This window comes from Lithobates pipiens, unplaced genomic scaffold, assembly GCF_037356315.1.
Source record: "Lithobates pipiens isolate NorthernLeopardFrog02 unplaced genomic scaffold, aLitPip1_a1.2 Scaffold_8, whole genome shotgun sequence".
Classification (NCBI taxonomy): Eukaryota; Metazoa; Chordata; class Amphibia; order Anura; family Ranidae; genus Lithobates; species Lithobates pipiens.
In genome coordinates this window covers 216,707,076-216,723,876 of record NW_027507903.1, presented here as the reverse complement: position 1 = coordinate 216,723,876, position 16,801 = coordinate 216,707,076, and positions in this window count along the sequence as shown.

Genomic DNA, 16,801 nt, shown 5'->3' with positions numbered 1-16,801 from the left:
CAGGACCAGAGGACAGGCTGACTGGGAGCACAGGAGAGGCTGAAATGATGGGCACAGTTAGGCTGCATTCATGGGCACAGTCAGACTGCATTCATGGCACAGTAAAGCTGCATTTAATGGGCACAGTGAGGCTGCATTGATGGGCACAGTGAGGCTGCAATGGCGGGCATAGTAAGGCTGCAATCGTGGGCACAGTGAGGCTGCAATGGTGGGCACAGTGAGGCCACATTTGATGGGCACAGTGAGGCTGCATTGATGGGCACAGTGAGGCTGCATTTGATGGGCACTGGTGAGGCTGCATTGAGCTCTTGTATCATGTCTGTGGTCACTGACCATCTCCGGTATTATGTCTGCAGTCTCTGACCATCTCCTGTATCATGTCTGTAGTCTCTGAGGGAGTCTGGAGAGGAGTCAAGAGTGGGAATGCCGCCAGGATAGGGGCCATGGGGGAAGTCAAACTTGTGTGGACTGTGGAGAGGAGACTATAGGATAAAACCAGAGCCAACCAAGCTGGAGCCAACTGACTGAGCCCTGCACGGTACACCTGAGAGGTCATCAGTGACAGCACCACCAGGCCAATCTGAAGGTGAGTCACTGATGTAAGGGGGGGAGTGAATACGATAATGGCACTGATATAAAGGGTTTCCCCCTTACATCAGTAACCCCCCCCCCCCCCCCTTATCTTAGTGTATTCTTTCTTCTTTCTGCGGAAGGTGGTTCTCCCCCACGTTCTGAGTTCCTGGGGTCACCCTTGATAATTGACCACTTTTAACTGGAATTTGCTTATATATATATATATATATATATATATGAAGTAACTGATCACTACAAACTATTATTATCAGCTATGTATTAATTTGTCTAGTCCCTATAGATTAGTTAGTCTATTAATACTCTGAGCACATGCTATCGTTAATATTACAATATCACAAAGTTAGCTATGAAACCAAATACATGGTCTAAGATTAATCAAATCTAATAAGGAAATAAGAAAGCTTACATAAGGTATCCATAGAAATTACAAGAGTACATAGCATACAATCAGAATACAATACAAGCAATACTTAGCAGGTCCTCGTGGCTGAGCCTCATGGTGGAGTGAGAGAGGCAGCTCTCTTTGATGAATCCCTTTTTGATAAACACACCTCAGCCACACCACATCCCATTGCCCACCCGCCTTTGCCTGTAGACGAATCAGTGTCTCTGGGGCTTCTCCTCCCCCATGCTAAATATCTCTGACCATCCTGCCATAATTGGCCTCTGGGGGCAGTGTTTGCCCATGAATTGCAACTGCTCCGCCGGGGTTCACATCTTGTGATTCGATCTCGGACGCCCTTTCCCGCTCATTAGGCCCACCTTTTGTCCTCACAGACAGACCGGAGCCATCATTGTCCTAAATCTATTTGAAGCTTCGTGCACACCAGGTGGGCTGAAGAGACTTCCTTTTGCTATGCAGATTCTATTTGATGCCACATTCCTCTATACCTTTTAAATGTGTGGGACTGCAAGTATCAACACGGCTGAGCTTGGTTGTACAAACGGATGTGTAGAACATTAGATATATAACATTAATTCATGTTAAATTCCAACTATATATATATATATATATATATATATATATACAGTATATATATATATATATATAAAGCCCTATGTGATTTTATATCTGTCTTATCTATATATAATACATTCTTCAAATGTGCTTTAAAATGTATGGTTTTCCCTTTTGTGAAAAAAGAAAATACTGCCATTATGCTGTTGCGCTGGTATAATAATGCTGTGGGGCTGGTATGAAATTTTTTCCAGGGCTGGATTTTATTCCCAGTCCGGCCCTGGTCTGAACCTGTTGTGACCTGGAAACCTGTTTTACTACTCTTGATTACTGCTTACCTTTGACCTCAGATTTGTACCTTAACCATTCTACTTCTTTGCACCTTTTGTACTCAGCTGCCAGATTGGAGCCGACCCTGGCTTAGATTGCGACCATTCTTCTTTTGATTAACCCTTTTATGCTTCGTTGCCCAACTGGACTTGACCTCTGCTCGGATCACGGACTAAGGCTTGAATGGTGCTCCGCACCCTTGGCACCCCTGCCACTCGGTGTCCCCACCAAGTCTCTGTCTCCATCTCCAGAGGCTTTAAGGACCCGAGGTGTAAGGGAGGCCTCCCCACTACTTCAGTCTCACATCAGATACATGGCCCTCATAACACCTACCCTCTTGGATTGGAAGCGGGAGGTTGATGTAACTATGGAGGCTGAACGATGGGTTCATATGCTTAAAGATCAACAAGACGTGTTTAAGGACATATGATCAGGTTGAATATATTATTCATCAGAGATCTCTATAGCTTAAATGTTTTTACCATACAGTGCCCAAGTACTGCTCGAATAGCTTCACTTTTCCCTCACAGAAACACCTTTCTTTTGATCTTCCCTCTCTGTTCCCTACTTTTTCCCAACAAAGATTTTATTTTTTTCCATAATACACCATAATCACCTATTTCCTTTCTATTATTATTCATGATGAATAGCTCAATTTATGATAATGCTTGTATAATGTCCACTTGTATATATCTTAGGTTGATGTTAGGATATTTGCAGGTTCACTCCTTGTGAGGCACCTTGATCTGTCCACATCTGCCCTATCGTGCCTGTGATGACGATGGTGCAGGGTCTGATGGAATGCTGAGGTGACTTTCTCTTGAATGCTTGAATTCTCTTGAATGCTTCCTATTACTTGCCTGAGCCTACTGTATTGCATTTGTTGTATTTGTTCCCAACATGTATATGCTTAATGTTTTTTTCTTTTATATATACATTTGTGGACTGATTCTATTCTGTTTACTGTCCTAATACTTGTACTGGTATACCTATTGTAAATCTCAATAAAAACTTTATTATAAAAAAAGTCTGAGTCAAAGGAGACTGTAGTGCAAGAGTCAATTTCCACTGGAGGTTAGCCTCTGCAGTCCTGGCTGAGAGTTCAGGAAAAACTGGAAAGCCAGCACATCATCTCGAAGTCAGCAAAGAGCAAGGATGCTTCCTGGTATTTTGGGGACTGTATCACCCATGCATGTCTTAGGGTGTTTGGTTTCTCCTCTTTCAAAATGGGTGCAGCCTTGGTCGTGGATGCTTGGGCCCTCAGATGCAAGCACTTCAGGCCATATTGGAAAGGTCATCCATCCTTCTCATCTCAGATCTTGCTACAAGAATTCCTTGCTTTAGCGAAAGGGGATGATAATTCCAATCCCAACAGATTAGGTCTTGGACAGGTGTTCAGTTAGTTAGAGAATAAAGAACAGGGTCATATGACCCCTACACGGTCCTTCTGTAATTTGAAGCCCAACTAATCATGGTTAAAAGCATGCCCTTCTCGGCTGCTAGAGAACATACAGGTGATAAGGTGCCAAATTATCCTGGCATTCCTCTCTTCCTCTGTCAACGTCTGCATGTCTGATGATTATCTGGACCAGGGTCTCTCTTGTCCTTGTATTGAGTGGCTCAGTGGAGAAGGCACCTTTTCCAGAGGGGTTTTTCCTGTAACAGTGGACATGCACCAAACTATTCATATATCACAGACATGTAATACAAAATCTTCTCAGTTACCAGACAGTGGCACAAGGTCCAGTTCCCCATCCGACTCTGGGGAAGATCAAGTTAGCAGCCTAGAATTTGAGAGGCTATAGCAACCACTAGCGATAATCGCAAGAGAATCCGGCAGGCTGGTTGTACCCAAGTTGATTGGTAAATTCAGCCTGCCCATTAACGGTTTGAATCTCAGCCAGTTCCTGCTGAACCAGCAAAGAGATTTGAACATGTATAGCCAATCTTCAGCCTAGTAAAAACGAATGTTGGGTGGCATTGATCGGTTTAATAGAAACTGGAGGACATTTGGCTTATGTGCACTGCACCCAGGCTGGCTTCTGTCAAAGGGGCATGACGGAAAAAGGTCTGCTGATTAGCTCTTGATTAGCAATAAGCAAATTAGCCAATGGCTGAGAGCGCTAACCGGAGTGTTCTGGTGGGGGGCCCTCCCAGTCAGAACACAATAGAACAGCAGGGGAGATCGCTGTAATAACATCCGAGCGTTAGCACAGCGTCTCTGACCTGAGCTGTTTTTTTTTTGTTCAGCCCACTTGGTTTAAGGAAAAAAAACTATTAGTGTATATCACTTACCAATTCACCTCCAGTATTATAGAATGGCACTGGATCCACTAAAGTGGAGCTCTGATATTAGTGTTTTTGGATAGCACCAAAAAAAAAAAGTATAATACTTTATTATTCAGCCATTTATATCATAGAGAGTGATATAAGTTTCTCACATTATTACCCAAGCAGTGAAAAAAACAGGATCACCATTGGATCCTGCTGGGTGACCAGAGGTCAACCAGGGGAGAGCATGGGCTTTGTACTTCATGGGGACTTTCTGCCACTCTAAGAATGTTTACTTGTTGTAAGTGCTCCCTTCCTGTGTGGAGTCAGAACCTCTATGAAGGTTTTAAAAAAAAAAAATGGAAACAAGAGCTTTATTTTGATTATTATGACCTACATTTAAATCTCTTGACTTGAAATGTGCAACTCCCAGGTGTTTCAAAGTATAAAAAACGAGTGTAATCTGTCATTAAGCAGTTGGATACCCCTCCTCGCTCCTCTATTATGAACATCTATTATGCATTTATGCATTTCAGTTCTAAAACAAGAGTACATGGTAGCACAGTAAATACAGGTGACATGTGGAAGCCCACAGATAAACATCAATGGGTATACATCAGTGTTAGTGTGTTGAAATACCCGACAGTTTCAGACAGCCTTATCACCTGCGTACATGCAGCGTTTAACCTTTATTTCCCTACAGTTTCGATTTTCCTATCATCTGTCTGTGTGCACTCTGGCAGATCAGACCTTAATTCTATGTGTCTTATGGGGAATAGCTGTAAGATTACCCAAGCTGTAGTAAAGCTGTATATGTAGCAATGTAGCTTGTTGTTTTCAAAAATAAAAAAACATTTTATCATTGCTGAAATATAAGTTGTTTTGATTTGATTTGCTTCTTTTTTTAATACATTTCTGTGCTGTAGGTGTGCTACAAACCCTCATAGGATTAATTCACTTAGCAGCATTTACCTAATTTAATATGCTGTATCATAAATAATTAAACTAAGGCCTCATACTGCATTGGATGCTCTTCTGCATCCTCAAAAAAACTTTTTTTGCCTTCTTTAGTTTTCTGTGGCTAGGCAGCTCTTTATAAAAGCCCTAGTGTGCAATAACATTGCCATTACAAATAGCATTCGGATTGTGGTTTAGCAACATTCCAACCACAAAGTGTAAAGAGAGCCAGTTGGCTTAGTACACAATTTCCATACTCCTGGACAGGGGTCAGAGTCACCTGCCAAGTCCCTGAAAGCAATAGAAAGAGAAAGGTCCATGAGCCCTAAACAGTGCAGCTTAACCACTTGCTTACTGGGCACTTAAACCCCCCTCAGTCCCAGACCAATTTTCAGCTTTCAGCGCTGATGCACTTTGAGTGACAATTGCGCGGGCATACAACACTGTACCCAAATGAAATTTTTATCATTTTTTTCCCACAAATAGAGCTTTCTTTTGGTGGTATTTAGTTACAGCTCGGAGTTTTATTTTTTGCTAAACAAACAAAAAAAGATGCAAAAAAAAAAAAAAAAAAAATCATGTTTTAATAGTTTGTTATAAAATTTTGCAAACGGGTCATTTTTCTCCTTCATTGAAGTGCGCTGATTAGGCGGCACTGATAGGCTGCATTGGTGGGCACTGATGGGCTGCATTGGTGGGCACTGATGGGCTGCATTGGTGGGCACTGATGGGCTGCACTGGTGGGCACTGATAGGCATAGTTAAGGCGGCACTAATAGGCACAGATAAGGCGGCACCGATGGGCACAGATAAGGCGGCACTGATGGGCAAAGATGGGCACAGATAAGATGGCACGGATGGGTGGCACGGATAAGTGGCACGGATGGGTGGCACGGATGGGCACTGATAGGTACCACAGATAGATGGGACTGATGGGCACTGATAGGTGGCACTGATAGGTGGCTCTGATAGGTGGCACTGCTGGGCACTGATGGGCGGCACTGCTGGGCACTGATGGGCGGCACTGCTGGGCACTGATGGGCGGCACTGGGGTGCAGCACCTTTGAGGCAGATTGGGTGGCACTGTGGGTGGCACTGTGGGGTGGCACTGTGGGTGGCACTGTGGGTGGCACTGTGGGTGGCACTGTGGGCACTATGGGCACTGACAGGGGGCACTGACGGGGGGCACTTACTTTTTCTTTTATTTTTTTTCAGGATGGCACTGCGGGAGGCAGGTGGGCACAGGCAGGTGGCAGGTGGTCCCTTGTATTGATGGCCGTGATCGGGACTGATGTCCCGATCACGGCCGCCGGTGATCGGCTTTTTTTTTCTCTCCTCGCGCTGTCAGCGCGAGGAGGAATAATAGCCGATTACCGGCTCCGTTCTATCACATGATCAGCTGTCATTGGCTGACAGCTGATCACGTGATAAGGGGTCGGGATCGACCCCTTACACGGATCGGTGATCAGGCGAGTCTCACGGACTCGCCGATCACAGAGCGCGCCGCGCGCGCCCCTCAGGGGGCGCGCAGGCCGCTCGTAACCAGGACGACGTCAATAGACGTAGTCCTGAAAATGTAGGTCCGCGCTAATGCCGTCATTTGGCAATAGCGCGGATCTGAAGTGGTTAAAGTGTTTGGCTTTTATTGAACTTGCAGAATGCTCTGTGCTTTTATCTTGAGTCATAAAAAAAGAAAAGAAAAGAAAAAAGAAAACAAATCCTACTGGCAGATCTAAGCCTCGCTGACTCGATCAAATAATTAAGATCAATAAATCTCTTGTGGAACAATGTCATTTTTTTCCATATTGGTTTGGCAGCTGGACTGTGTATACTGAGCGCATACAGTAAAAGTTAATTTCCAGATAGTGCTTGTCAGGATCACTTAACTGCTCCTGCTCCTCATTCCAGCATCTGGGTTTTGGCTATGGCATTCTCCCTTTCTGTTACCACCTGCAAGCTGATTTATATGGCCAGTCACCAGTTATAAGCTAGCCAAATGCTCTGTCTCTTGCTTGTGATAGCGAATGAAACCTGTGTTGTTCTTGATCGAGCTCCCTGGCTGTCTGTCCTGCTTTACCAGTTTAGATTTCCCTCTGTATGACTTTACACCAGATTATTGGACTATTCCTTGAACTCATCCTGCCTTTTACCTGGACTGTCATAGAACCACGCTATCTGTCTGCTAACTGCAAGTAGTCTGTTTGTTTGCTCAGTTTTCATCTGCCCTGGTGTGGTGGCCAGCCACTATAGCATTGTGTATAAGTCCTGGGGGCAACCAAGTACTGGTAGGCCTGCTTGCCTTAAGGGAAAGGGGGCTGCTATAGGTAAAGCACACAGTAGCTAGCTATAGTGTCTGACCACCTGCGTTGCGGTAGACGTGACAGTGCTAAATGTTATTTACTTTGCTTCCAAGTATATTTGATGCCTACAAAGTGAAAGGGTTATCTGTTGTCTCACAGGTAAAAATGACGAACAGGACACAGATGTTGGGATACAGTGGACCACACCAGCAGTCATTGATGTGTTTATAATATGGTGCTGGGGAAACGTGGGGGTACTAGTGTCATTTTAAAATGGTGTCCAGGCCAATAAATTGAAATGTCCAAGGTCAGTTTTCTTTTGATTGGTTGCAACACATCTGGTATTATTGTACAACAGTTTTATATATGAAGCCCAGTTTCATGTGTGGATTTTGGTGGTGATTTTTCCATTCCCTTTACCTGCTTCTAATTTGTCCAAAGAGTTTCCCTATTCTTTAGTTATAATTGCTGTGCTTTCTGCACTAGCTAATGAGATTACTTGTGTTATTTTTTAGTGAAAATACCAACTCATACTTTTTATTATTTATTTATTTATTATTATAAAGTATGATCAATTACAGATCATTATTGAAATGTGATCTTCAGTTTGAGTTTGAGTTTAATTTGAGTCTGCAAACTAGACTCCTCAGACTTGAAACCAAAGTCTTTGTGCATCCCTAGGTCTCTGCCTAAATTACAACTCATAAATATATCAGACATCAAAAGGGCTAATTTACAGATCCTAGGCTGTTTAGGATTAAAAATAAGTCAACTACTCCACTGACATGATTTGCTGATGTTTACAAATTTTGCCTTTTCTTCTTCACTCAATAGGCAGTGACAGGACTTAGGCCCCTTTCACACATAGCATGTCCGTTTTGACAGACTCCACTTGCTCAGTGGGGATCAATCCATCGATCTCCGCTAAGCAGGTAGATGACAGGTCTGTTTCCGCTCTCTGTGCAGAGACGGACCCGTCAGAGCCCCACTGTCCTCTATGGGAGATCGGATGAAAACGGATCTGCCTGTCCATTTTCATCTGACTGCATCGGATAGCGGCCGATGTCAGCAGACATGTCACAGCTGACATCCATGACTCTATAGAGTTTAATGGAGAGTCCAATCATGTCCGCATGAGAAACGTACAGGCGGACCTGATCGGACAGCATGTGTGAAAAGGCAGATTTTTTTTTTTAAATAACAAACATGTCATACTTACCTGCTCTGTGCAATGGTTTTGCACAGAGCAGCCCAAATCCTCCTGCTGCCGGCCCCTTCCTTCTGCCAAGTTCCCTCATAGCAAGCAGTTTTCTATGGGAGCACCCGAGCAGGCTCACTCCCAAGCTGCTGCTCTGTGTGACCATTCGCACAAGGAATGTGGCTCGGCCCTGCCCCCGCTCTCTCCTCACTAGCTCACTGGCTATCATGGACAGTAGCAGGAGCCAATGGCCAATGAGGAGGAAGAGACCTGGGAGAGCCGCTGCTCTCATGCACATCTCTGGTTAGAGATGGGTAATTATTAGGGGACTGTTGCATGAAAGTAAAAAACCTTGAATCTTGAGCCTTTACAACCACTTTAATGCAGTTTCAACTGGGTGCTGTGGATCTATGCATTGACCAATGCGACTGTACAACTCTGCCACAGACATGCACACATGTTTTTTTGAACTGTCCATTGGCATGTTGCTAATGTAGCGGCCATAACCCTTGTCAGGGCGGCCTTAACTTTTGGGCTTACCGATTACCTCCGCTTGGCTTGTTCCTCCACGTCTAGGGGTTCCCAGAGTTAGTAACCAAACACTTTGGATCCTGACACCATAAAAGTCCTTTAGAAAAGGTTTTTATTTACAGGGGTAACATCCAACAACACAGTCTCGTATGGGAACAGAGGGCACGGGCGAAAGAACTCAGGCACCTTGAACTGCAAATACAACAAAGTCTCTAGTCCCACTCAGAGAGTAGCCACTCGAAGCTGGGTACTTCAGGGCTGAACAAATATCTAGCCAGAGATTATGGCAGTCAGCACTTTGATTGAGAACTTGTGAAATCTCTGACCTTGAACAAGTTGTAACTGGGAGTGAACAGGAGCCTTTTTCCTCAGTACCTGGAACGTTCTCTGTCTCCTTGGCAGTACTGGAAAAAGTGTGAATTCGTCAGTGTCCTTCACAACTCTGCAACCAGGCACTTCTCAGCATGCCAGCTTCTTGGCCCTCCTCCGAAGAGTCCTCCCCTGGTCACTTACACGATCTGTGGTGCCCCTCCAAGCCGAGAGCACACCCGGGCGCCTTGAATCCTCCCTCAGTTACTGCGCCTCGGACCAGCCGGTTCCGAGACTCGGTAACAGACGGATCCTTACCCCAGACCAGGCGGGTCTATTGGGGTCAACCAACCGAAACATGTTGCGGAGCGACGAACGCTCCCATGACACCTCGCGGGGCTACCCCGGTCCAGAATCGGGAACAGATCCCTCAGGCCTCACAAACGAACCCGGAACACGTGACTTCAACATCTTAAGTACCCTTTCCCAGACTCTTCAGCGGGGCCTGGCGCGCCCACTGATTGGCTCCGGGGGAAGCTGATACCCAAAATATCCAACCAGGCCTGGTTCTGGCCTGTCATGTGCACCTAACTGTACACATGACCAGGCAGAACTCTAACAGCCAAACTGATGTCAAAGTTAAACCTACACAATTAACCCTCAGAACCCCTTTACTGTTCTGAGGCAAAAAAACTAAATTTGTACATGACAGACACTTTGTCCAAAGTGTTATTGCTACATTAAGGAACCACTATACTTTGACAAAGAAACTATCAACTGCCCATGTGTGCATCAGCACTATACAGCGCCAGTTTTTGGGGCAAAGTAGTAGGCTTAATTCTGGCATTAAAGCTACAGAGTCACCATTTGCCAGTGGAATAACCTACCAGCCAAACATAACTGTATAGTTCTGGAGACAGAACTTTACAGTAACAGAATCAATTTGCACAGGCTGTGTTGTGGAAAACAGTGACTTTACATTGTTGAAATGGACATCATTGCCAGAGCCAGCAGTCAGGTAAGTACCTACTAACAGCAAACACCAACCTAGGGTTGCCAACTGTACGGGAATGACACGGACAGTCCGGGTTTTGACACGTGTGCCCGGGTTTCTGTCCTTATGAAACCCGGACACAGCAGCATACCTCCAGTCCCAACCATCAGGTATCTGTCCTGCGGATGGAGGGATGGATGACTGTAGCCAGTGTTCATATCCTTAAATGCAGCCATAAAATCCTGCGGGCTCTGGCTTCACTGCTGTGCACGCTTTCCCTCCCTCACATTCCGCCACCCTCCATGTGTCCGCCACTGTTGCTGCCACCAGCCTGTGAATGCTCTGTCTTCCTTCAGCTTCTGCTTGCTCAGTGTATCTCGTTCCGCTCACACAGCGCACCTCCCCTGAGCTCGCCCCAGTGCCGCTGTTGCCTCAGCTTCCAAATATGGTGAACGCCCGCAGGTGTTACTGGCTTCTCCCCCGGGCTCAACCCGTCAGGCTCCTGAATATAGTACACGCTCCTAGGTGTTCCTGGCTCCTCACCCCATCAGGCTCCCGAATAGAGTACATTCCCCCACGTGTTTCTGGCTCCTCCCGGATGGAGGTATGCGCTCCCTCCCCCCAGCAGCACATCTGATCCAGTGTCCCCATCTCCAGTTCCTCCTCTCCATGGAAGGATGCTGGGGACATGAGGCTAAATGAAGTTCCACCAGGACCTGTCCTTCCTCTCTAGTAACAAGGATTGCCCTCCCCCGGGGTGCGGTACTGAGGATGGCGAAGAACCAGGAACTGCTCCAGGCTGTCAAAGCTGAGGACCTAGGCATGGTGCAGAAGCTGCTGTAGCCAGTAAGTACACGCACCTACCCACCAATCAACCTATCAACCTACTTACTGTGATGATGATGGGTTTAAGGGGATCAGTAATTAGAGCAGAGTATATCGGGTAGGGAGAGGGGGATCAGGACAGGCTGTGGGCAGGGTAGGATTGACCATTTGGGCACTCAGACCCTGCCCAATGGCCCGGGGCCAGTAGGGGGCACCATTCCCGCAAAACCAGGCTGGAGTCCCGGAGCCCAATGCCAGAAAAAGTTCCGGCACTTGCCTCTGTCTATTCACTTCTCAATGAAGGGGAGGTTTTGTCAAAAGGTCCCCCCATTGCCATGTTTCTGACTGCACTGTATACTTTTTATCTCTGTCAGAGCAGGGCACCTACATACGATAGCAATTATTGGAAGTCTTCCAATACTTCTCTTGCGGCTCTGACAGACCACATGAACTGATGCAGAGTGATAAAAAGGAAGTGAGTAGTAGAATACTTCATCTACCAGCTCTGTGATCAAGTAACAGTGTGGAGTAGATGAGCTCCTGTCACATCTTAGAGTCTCCTGACAGAGGTATATCACATTTTTGTAAATATTTTATATATATATATATATATATATATATATATATATATATATATATATATATATATTATATCTTTTTGATGTGACAACACTGAAGAAATGACACTTTGCTACAATGTAAAGTAGTGAGTGTACAGCTTGTATAACAGTGTAAATCTGTCCCCTGAAAATAACTCAACACACAGCCATTAATGTCTAAACCGCTGACAACAAAAGTGAGTACACCCCTAAGTGAAAATGTCCAAATTGGGCCCAAAGTGTCAACATTTTGTGTGGCCACCATTATTTTCCAGCACTGCCTTAACCCTCTTGGGCATGGAGCTCAACAGAGCTTCACAGGTTGCCCCTGGAATCCTCTTCCACTCCTCCATGACGATATCACAGAGCTGGTGGATGTTAGAGACCTTGCTCTCCTCCACCTTTGGTTTGAGGATGCCCCACAGATGCTTAATAGGGTTTAGGTCTGGAGACATGCTTGACCAGTCCATCACCTTTACCCTCAGCTTATTTAGCAAGGCAGTGGTCGTCTTGGAGGCGTGTTTGGGGTCATTACCAGGTTAGAATACTGCCCTGCGGCTCAGTTTCCAAAGGGAGGGGCTCATGCTCTGCTTCAGTATGTAACAGTACATGTTGGTATTCATGGTTCCCTCAATGAACTGTAGTTCCCCAGTGCTGGCAGCACTCATGCAGCCCCAGACCATGACACTACCACCACCAAGCTTGACTGTAGGTAAGACACACTTGTCTTTGTACTCCTCTGGTTGCCGCTACACACTCTTGACACCATCTGAACCAAATAAGTTTATATTGGTCTCATCAGACCACAGGACATGGTTCCAGTAATCCATGTTCTTAGTCTGTTTGTCTTCAGCAAACTGTTTGCGGGTGTCTTGTGCAACTTTTTTTTTTAGAAGAGACTTCCTTCTGGCACGACAGCCACGCAGACCAATTTGATGCAGTGTGCGGCGTATGGTCTAAGCAATGACAGGCTGACCCCCCTATCCCTTAGAGCACTGCAGTAATGCTAGCAGCACTCATATGTCTATTTCCCAAAGACAACCTCTGGATATGATGCTGAGCACGTGCACTCAACTTCTTTTGTCGACCATGGTGAGGCCTGTTCTGAGTGGAACCTGTCAGTTTCAGGGTCTTGGCAATCTTCGTATAACCTAGGCCATCTTTATGTAAAGCAACAATTCTTTTTTTCAGATCCTCAGAGAGTTCTTTTCCATAAGGTGCCATGTTGAACTTCCAGTGACCAGTATGAGAGAGTGAGAGTGATAACACCAAAATTTAACCATCTCAATACAGTGTACTTACACCCTCTTCCCTTCAGTTTTCAGCTTTCAGCGCTCTTACAGTTTGAATGACAATTACTCAGTCATGCAACACTATACTCATATGAAACTTGCATCTTTTTTTCACACATATAGAGCTTTATTTTGATAGTATTTAATCACTAGTGTTTTTAAAAAAAAAAATTGTGCTATAAATAAAAGACTGTAAATTTTGTGAAAAAAATGCCTTTTTCTTTGTTTCTGTCATAAAATTTTGCTAATTAGTAACTTTTCTTCATAAATTTTGGCCAACATTTATACTGCTACATATCTTTGGTAAAAATAACCCAAATTAGTGTATATTATTTGGTACTTGTGAATGTTAGAGAAAAAAAAAAGAAAATGCTTTTTTTACAAAAAGTTGTCAATTTATAAGATATTTCCAACACATAGCATGTATATAGCAAAAATGACACCCCAAAACACATTCTGCTACTCTTCCCGAGTATGGCAATACCACTTGTGTGAGACTTTTATACAGCCTGGCCACATACAGAGGCCCAACATTGAAGTAGTACCTTCAGGCATTCTAGGAGCATAAATTACACATCTCATTTCATTCCTACCATAACAATATTGAAGGTCATTGAACACCAGCCCAGTGGAATTACACACAAAATGACAACATTTTTTAAAGCAAACACCCCAACGTATATTCTATGAGGCATGGGCTGCAGATAGGTACTTGGGTACTCTGATGGGCTGGAGACAAGTACTCAGGTAACTTGAGGAGCTGCAGAGAGGTAGTCAGGTTCTCTGATGGGCTGGTGACAAGTACTTGGTTACTCTAAAGGGCTGATGACAGGTACACGGGTACACTGATGGGCTGGTGACAGGTGCTCGGGTACTCTGATGGGCTGGTGACAGGTGCTCGGGTACTCTGATGGGCTACAGATAGGTACTCGGGTACTCAGATGGGCTGGCGACTGGTATTCGGTTACTATGAAGGGTGATGACAGGAACTCAGATACTCTGTATTCATATGGACTGTGACAGGTACTCAGGTACTCACATGGACTGTGACAGGTACTCAGGTACTTATATGGATTGTGACAGGTACTCGGGTACTCAGGTGGGCTGTGACAGGTACTCGGGTACTCTGATGGACTGTAACAGGTACTTGGGTACTCTGATGGACTGTGACAGGTACTCAGGTACTCAGATAAACTGTGACAGGTACTCAGGTACTCATATGGACTGTGACAGGTACTCGGGTACTTTGATGGACTGTGACAGGTACTCGGGTATTCAGATGGGCTGTGACAGGTACTCGGGTACTCTGATGGACTATGACAGGTACTCGGGTACCCAGATGGACTGTGACAGGTACTTGGGTACTCTGATGGACTGTGACAGGTAGTCGGGTACTCTGATGGACTGTGACAGGTACTTGGAGTGTGACAGGTACTCGGATACTCAGATGGACTGTGACAGGTACTTGGGCACTCAGATGGACTCTGACAGGTACTCGGGAACTCTGATGGACTGTAAAAGGTGCTCGGGTACTCAGATGGACTGTGACAGGTACTTGGGTACTCAGATGGACTGTGACAGGTACGTGGGTACTCTGATGGATTGTGACAGGTACCCGGGTACTATGATGGACTGTGACAGGTACTTTGGTGGGTGGTGACAGGTCCTCTTTATTGAGGGGGCAATCAATGTGTGTTGGTGTATACTGTAGGCGGTAACAAGATGTTACACTTAGGGGTGTGCACACTGTTTTTGCCAGAGGTTTAGACATTAATGACTGTGTGTTAAGTTATTTTGAGGGGACCGCAAATTTACACTGTTATACAAGCTGTACGCTCACTACTTTACATTGTAGAAAAGTGTCATTTCTTCAGTGTTGTCACATGAAAAGATATAATAAAATATTTACAAAAATGTGAGGGGTGTACTCGCTTTTGTGAGATACTGTATATACACAGTATGGGGGTTATTTACTAAAGGCAAATCCATTTTGCACTACAAGTGCAAAATGCACTTGAAATTGCACTGAAAGTGCACTTGGAGGTGCAGTCACTGTAGTTCCAAGGGGGACATGCAAGGAAAATAAAAACTAGCATTTTAGCCTGCACGTGATTGGATAATAAAATCAACAGAGCTTCCCCTCATTTCAGATCTACCCCTCATATTTACAGCGACTGCACTTCCAAGTGCACCTTCAGTGCAATTTCAAGTGCACTTTGCACTTGTAGTTTGCACTTGTAGTGCAAAGTGGATTTGCCTTTCATAAATAACACTCTATATCTCCTAAATTGAGTGCTGTCTATTGAATAGAGCACCTCTGTCTACAGACATGGGGGGTTATTTACTAAAGGTAAATCTACTTTGCACTGAAAGTGCACTTGGAAGTAAAGTTGCTGTAGATCCGAGGGGGGCATGCAAGGAAAATAAAAAAACAGCATTTTAGCTTGCAAATGATTGGATGATAAAATGAGCAGAGCTTCCCCTCATTTCAGATCTACCCCTTAGATTTAGAGCGACTGGAAAAGTAATTAGTTACTCAGCAAAGTAACTGTGACAGGGGTGGCAGCATTGGTACTTGAAGGGGTGGCAGTGGTGGTACTTGAGGGGTGGCAGTGATGGTACTTGAGGGGTGGCAGCGGTGGTACTTGAAGGGTGGCAGCGGTGGTACTTGGGGGGGTGGTGGTGGTGTACTTGGGGGGTTGCAGTGGTGGTGGTGTACAGTACTTGGGGGGGTGGCAGCGGTGGTAGTTGGGTTGTGGCAAGCAGCGGTGGTGCCATCCTCTCCCACCATCACCTCTGCCTCTTACTGATCCCATCCCCCACCACTACTGATCTCATCCCTGGGATGGGATAAGTAAGAAGCAGAGGTGGTGGAGGACTTGGGATGGATCGATTACACTGCAATTCGAATCATCAGACAGTCAATTACTTAAATGCCTCCAGGGATGCTTTTCCTCATGGGGAGAGAGAAACCCTCCCCTTCACTTGATTGGTGACAGCTGACTTAATTTTTCTGTGGCCGCCCCGCTTCCCTACATTCTCTCTCTCTCTGGATAGGTGGGTGGGATGGGGCGGTCCAGACAGTCTCTCTGAGTCTGAGCCTCTTCTCAGCTCAGCTGGGGAAAGCCCCCCTCCCCGCGGCGGAACGAACGGCCAGGCAGCGCGGTAGATGTAATTACGGTAACACCGCCTAAGTAATGGGAACTGGGTTACCATGACGTGAAGAGTAATCAGTTAGATTACTCGTTACCCTCTAAAGTACAGTGCCTTGCGAAAGTGTTCGGCCCCCTTGAACTTTTCAACCTTTTGCCACATTTCAGGCTTCAAACATAAAGATATAAAAATTTTATTTTTTGTGAAGAATCACCAACAAGTGGGACACAATTGTGAAGTGGAACAAAATCTATTGGATTTTTGAAACTTTTTTAACTAATAAAAAAATTAAAAGTGGGGCGTGCAAAATTATTCGGCCCCCTTGCGTTAATACTTTGTAGAGCCACCTTTTGCTGCGATTACAGCTGCAAGTCGCTTGGGGTATGTCTCTATCAGTTTTGCACATCAAGAGACTGAAATTTTTGCCCATTCTTCCTTTCAAAACAGTTTGAGCTCAGTGAGGTTGGATGGAGAACGTTTGTGAACAGCAG